The sequence below is a fragment of the Sebastes fasciatus genome, chromosome 17 (assembly GCF_043250625.1).
Source record: "Sebastes fasciatus isolate fSebFas1 chromosome 17, fSebFas1.pri, whole genome shotgun sequence".
Lineage (NCBI taxonomy): Eukaryota > Metazoa > Chordata > Actinopteri > Perciformes > Sebastidae > Sebastes > Sebastes fasciatus.
The window spans coordinates 28756981-28763388 of NC_133811.1; the positions used below are offsets into that span (position 1 = coordinate 28756981).

The window sequence follows — 6408 nt, forward strand, 5'->3', positions numbered from 1 at the left end:
CCTGGACGTGGCCGCAAGAGGAAAATTGATGACATATTGAAGAGACGGATAATACGAATGGTAACCAAAGAGCCCAGAACAACTTCCAAAGAGATTAGAGGTGAACTCCAAGGTCAAGGTACATCAGTGTCAGATCGCACCATCCGTCACTGTTTGAGCCAAAGTGGACTTAATGGAAGACAACCGCGGAGGACACCAAATCATAAAAAAGCGAGACTGGAATTTTCCAAAATGCATATTGACAAGCCACAAAGCTTCTGGGAGAATGTCCTTTGGACAGATGAGACAAAACTGGAGCTTTTTGGCAAGTCACATCAGCTCTATGTTCACAGACGAAGAGATGAAGCATCCAAAGAAAAGAACACTGTACCTAATGTGAAACATGGAGGAGGCTCGGTTATGTTATGGGGCTGCTTTGCTGCATTTGGCACAGGGTGTCTTGAATCTGTGCAGGGTGCAATGAAATCTCAAGACTATCAAGGCATTCTGGAGCGAAATGTGCTTCCCAGTGTCAGAAAGCTTGGTCTCAGTTGCAGGTCATGGGTCCTCAAACAGGATAATGACCCAAAACACAGCTAAAAACACCCAAGAATGGCTAAGAACAAAACATTGGACTATTCTGAAGTGGCCTTCTATGAGCCCGGATCTAAATCCTATTGAATATCTGTGGAAGGAGCTGAAACATGCAGTCTGGAGAAGGCACCCTTCAAACCTGAGACAGCTGGAGCAGTTTGCTCATGAGGAGTGGGCCAACATACCTGTCGACAGGTGCAGAAGTCTCATTGAGAGTTACAGAAATCACTTGATTGCAGTGATTGCCTCAAAAGGTTGTGCAACAAAATATTAAGTTAATGTTACCATCATTTTTGTCTAGGCCAGTTTCATTAGTTTGTTTTTTTAAATGATTCTGCTGAACCATAATTCAAAAACAATATCTGATTTTCATTAGTTAATTTTCAGTGAATTTTTATTTATTATTACTTTTGTCAGTTTCAAGTTATTTCAGTGACCATTGTGGGTTTTTCTCTCTTTAACGGAACGTTACCAACAACTTTGCCTACGTCTGTATATGTGTATATATATATATATGTGTATATATATATATATATATGTATATATATATTTATATATATTCTTTAATTTACTTTCAATGGTGTTCTTCTGATTGTAAGGATTTTTAGGATGTCTTTTCCTGATTTCTTTGTTTTGAAACAGGGACAAACACGAGACAGCAAATTAAATTTATTGATTTTTTTCTGGTGCTGTTTTAAGATTTGTTAACAGCAGTAATACAAACAAATAATGAAAATACATGTTTTAATTTACTTTCAAAGGTGTTCTTCTGGTTGTCAGAATTTTTTTATTTTTTATATGACCGGTTATTTACATTTTTATTATTATACTTTATTTTATTAAAGGGACTATTTGTAACTTTCAGAAATGCTTGTTAACAGCGACACCTGTGGCCGTGAAATCAACGAAAGTCAGCGTCGGGCTTGCTCGCTCTCAATATACCTGAACGAGCATCACTCAAAACAGTGAGGCGACACAAGTCAGCTAAAACCACAATATCACTCTATATTTCAGCTGCTTGGCAGTAATGTTAGCTGACCAGACGAAGGTCTCTCCATGAACATGATTTAGATCTGATCCTAGTGTTGGCTTTTCCTGCCTAAGTGCAGGCTGATGCAGCGGGGCTCTCCAGCGTGTCTCCCTGCTCTCTCCGCCCGCAGCCGGAGAGAGCAGAGGAGACACCGGCACCCGGTCGGTAACGAGAGGGTAACGTAACTCTCTGAAAAGCTCCATCATTTCACAAGACACGGGAAAGCTCTGTTGGTCTGGAGGAACTGCAGCATTTATTTCTGCACAAACGTCCCCTGTACATTCACTAGATATTCTCAGAGCTAACTAGCAGTTAGTCGGTTGTCCTGTTGTCCGGTTATCGAGGGTGTTTTTTGGGGTGTTTTTGTGTTTCAGCTCCGCCTCAACACACGGAACAGTAGCAGGTTCAACCGAGGGACGTGAACGTGTTTATCTCCATGTTCTGACGTCGTTTTCTCTTCACTTTTCTGCCGTTAATTTACCGGTAATCTTAGCAAACCGTTGGCTTGTGTGTTTGTGTGTGCGGCATTTTTATATTAGACAAAGATAACCCAAGTAAACAAAAAATGCAGTTTTTAAATGATGATTTCATTTATTAGGGGAAAAAAGCTATCCAAACCTACCTGGCCCTATGTGAAAAAGTAATTGCCCCCTAAACCTAATAACTGGTTGCGCCACCCTTGGCGGCAATAACTGCAATCAAGCGTTTGCGATAACTGGCAATGAGTCTTTCACATCGCTGTAGAGGAATTTTGGCCCACTCGTCTTTGCAGAATTGTTTTAATTCAGCCACACTGGAGGGTTTTCGAGCACGAACGGCCTGTTTAAGGTCATGCCACAGCATCTCATCGGATTTAAGTCCAGACTTTGACTAGCCCACTCCAAAACCTTCATTTTGGGTTTTTTAAGCCATTCAGAGATGGACTTGCTGGTGTGTTTCGGATCATTGTCCTGCTGCATAACCCAAGTGCGCTTGAGCTTGAACTGATGGCCGGACATTCTCCTTCAGGATTTTCTGGTAGAGACCAGAATTCATGGTTCCATCAATTATGGCAAGTCGTCCAGGTCCTGAAGCAGCAAAGCAGCCCCAGACCATCACACTACCACCACCATGTTTGACTGTTGGTATGATGTTCTTTTTATGAAATGCTGTGTTAGTTTTACGCCAGATGTAACGAGACGCACACCTTCCAAAAAGTTCAACTTTTGTCTCATCAGTCCACAGAATATTTCCCCAAAAGTCTTGGGGATCATCAAGATGGTTTTTGGCAAAAGTGAGACGAGCCTTTGTGTTCTTTTTGGTCAGCAGTGGTTTTCGCCTTGGAACTCTCCCATGGATGCCATTTTTGCCCAGTCTCTTTCTTATTGTGGAATCGTGAACACTGACCTTAATTGAGGCAAGTGAGGCCTGCAGTTCTTTAGATGTTGTTCTGGGTTCTTTTGTGACCTCCTGGATGAATCGTCGATGCGCTTTTGGAGTAATTCTGATAGGCCGGCTACTCCTGGGAAGGTTCACCACTGTTCCAAGCTTTCTCCATTTGTGGATAATGGCTCTCACTGTGGTTTTCTGGAGTCCCAAAGCCTTAGAAGTGGCTTTGTAACCCTTTCAAGACTGATAGATGTCAGTGACTTTGTTTCTCATCTGTTCTTGAATTTCTTTCGATCGCGGCATGATGTGCTGCTTTTTGAGATCTTTTAGACTACTTAACTTTGTCAGACAAGTTCTATTTAAGTGATTTCTTGATTGAACAGGTCTGGCCTGGGTGTGGCTAGTGAAATTGAACTCAGCTTTCCAAAACATGTGGTTGATCACAGTTAATTCATGATTTAACAAGGGGGGGGCAATTACTTTTTCACATAGGGCCAGGTAGGTTTGGATAGCTTTTTCCCTTAATAAATGAAATCATTATTTAAAAACTGCATTTTGTGTTTACTTGGGTTATCTTTGTCTTACATTAAAATTTGTTTAATGATCTGAAACATTTAAGTGTGACAAATATGCAAAAACATAAGAAATCAGGAAGGGGGCAAATACTTTTTCACGGCACTGTATATATGCATGTGTATATATATATGTATATATTTGTTTATTTATTTGTATATATATGTGTGAATGTATGTATTCACGATTTGGCCAAAACAGCAAACCACACACACAGAGATTCATTCATCAACAAGAGTCAACAAGTGATTTTCTTTTTGTTTGTTGCCTAATTAGATTAGCTTTTGTGCTTAAATAATAAATAAATAAACAAATATATATATATATATATATATATATATATATATACAAATATATATTTGTTTATTTATTTAAACAATAACATAATAAATAAATAAACAAATATATATTTGTTTATTTATTTAAACAATAACATAATAAATAAATAAACAAATATATATATATATATATATATACAAATATATATTTGTTTATTTATTTATTATTTAAGCACAAAAGCTAATCTAATTAGGCAACAAACAAAAAGAAAATCACTTGTTGACTCTTGTTGATGAATGAATCTCTGTGTGGTTTGCTGTTTTGGCCAAATCGTTGTTGCTCTCCACACACTACAGGAACTAAACTGTTAAATTTAACACAATGGGTGCATCCCAAAGCTCTTAATTTTCGTTTCCTCGCTCCTCGATCCTCGCTTGAACCGGAAGTAGTTCTGGTGCGCCATTTTGAAGACCGTCCCAAAGCCCTTATTTGTGCATCGAGGAGCGAGGATCGAGGATCGAGGAGGCTTGCCGGAGGAGCTATAAGCGAGGATACACCAGTGTATCCTGCACGGAAGTCTTTTGCCGACCGACACGCCCCCTTATTGGATATCAGTTACTGATTGGACGCTGCTGCCGATCAGACTGATCTAATAACTTTACCTCTCAACATCACTGAGTTTCATACCGGAGTGAAAACAGATCACAGATTAAACGTTTTATAGTTTAGTTGTCTTCTGATTCACCATCTAGTTATAATGTGTGTTAATTGAAGCTCTGAGCAGCAGCAGAAGGACCTGCAGTAGCTCTGCTTCACACAGCGTCAGTGAAGCAGCCTGACAGTCAGAGGGGTTTATAACACCTGACAAACTGACTTAAAATAACTTTCTGCATTTATTAGAATGATTTGTCTTTTCATGATCTGTTATTTCCCCCGTTAACTTTTATTAATTAAACTATTAAAGTCAGAGAGAGAAGGAGAGTCTGTCTGTCTGTCAGCAACAAACACCTTTTACATCATTTATCCTCATTTCCATTCAGTCACATGAGGCTGATGATTCCTGAATGTCGGGTTTGATATACATCATTTACATTTTCCCTTTAGCCTAATAAATAATGTACAGTGTTCAAAAAACACCATAGTCATATTCTGGGTTATGAAATAATTAACTCACAATCAGAATATAAATAACTACAGACGCTAATAATGAATAAATAATATAAAGTTATTGATCCAGTAGAGATGGTTCCTGAGCCTCTAAGCAGTCCACAGTAGAAATACAGACTGCAGCTTGCACTTGTCTTTATTAGTATTACTACAGTTCAGACACAAACAGCTGTTAAAGTTGACTGACAGCTGATCCAGCTGTGATCAGCTGCTGCTGTCATCAGAGACGGACGTCGCTTCACGTGACGCTTCAGAGGAAACGACCGTCTCATGTCGCTTAAATCGTATTTCCTCGTTTCCTCTCTCCTCGCATGGTTTCCTTGCGTCTCTCCATGCTTCCCTGGTGGGAGGGACTAAGACGCAAGGATGAGACGCAAGTGAGGGAAACAGGGATGCAATTAAGAGCTTTGGGATGCAGCTATAGCCGGAGGATCGAGGAGCGAGGAGACGAGGAGGCGAAAAATGCTGAAATGAGAAGCACCTAAAGAAACAGCCCATAGTAAGGGTGTGAGAGAGAAAATTGTCAATTATGTGAGAGTTCTGTATAACATCTGTAGAAACCCTCCCTGTTGTATAACATCTGTAGAGACCCTCCCTGTAATTTATCACACACTTTTTGGATAAAAGACATTCATGTGTTAATGAAAAGAACAAAACAAAAAAATATTTATGTATGTATTTATTTGTGTATTTATTTAGCCTATTTATCTTCTACTGTTACTTCGATCCTGTGCTTAAATAATGTCACACCTCTATAGAATGACCAAACTATCTTCTTGGCTTTTATTTTGACATGTTTGCCTTCACTTCCGGGTCACGTGTTTGCCGTTCTCCGCTCTTCGATATAAAACAGAAAATGACAGAAAGAAACTTGAAGAAACTAAAATCGGATCGTTTTTTTAATTTGGTTTTTTCGTTTTTCGTTTGGAAACAAAAAACAAACAGGCCACCACGTGATTCCATTTTTCGTTTGTGGTTTAAAACGAAAAAACTAAAAACCCACGTGACTCTTGTTCTTCAATCAAAAATGAATAATGATAAAAGGAATTAGCAAAAACAAAAAACGTCCTGGATTGGATCCGTTTTTCATTTTTGGATTCAGAATCCAAAAACGAGAAAACGGCCGTTTTCTCGTTTTTGGTTTAAAACGAAAAAATAAAAAATCGTTTTTTCGTTTTTGAATTCAAAAGGAATAACGGATTATCCGATGATACCCAGACCAATATTTCTGTTTTTACCGTTCATGTTTCTGAACTTAGAGCCGACTGCAGGCGGTAAATTGACTGTAGACGCTCACATTTGTGAAAAAGGAAGTAAAAACGCCTCTGTTTTACAGCCGTTTACAGTAAACAGCTAATTTATAGCTAACCAACTAGCTAACTACAGATGTTGTGTACTTACACTGCTGTATCTAACTA

At 38.9% G+C, this 6408-nt stretch overlaps 1 protein-coding gene across 1 annotated transcript in view; it reads left to right on the forward strand.

Moving 5' to 3' along the window:
* The first annotated feature begins 1219 nt into the window (after positions 1–1219).
* The window catches only part of LOC141753846 (ATPase family AAA domain-containing protein 2-like), a 40285-nt gene continuing 35096 nt past the window's right edge, over positions 1220–6408 (forward strand). The window contains exon 1 of the mRNA XM_074612447.1: positions 1220–1334. The gene's annotated coding sequence lies outside the window, so the exon portion shown is untranslated. The remainder of the gene's footprint in view (positions 1335–6408) is intronic.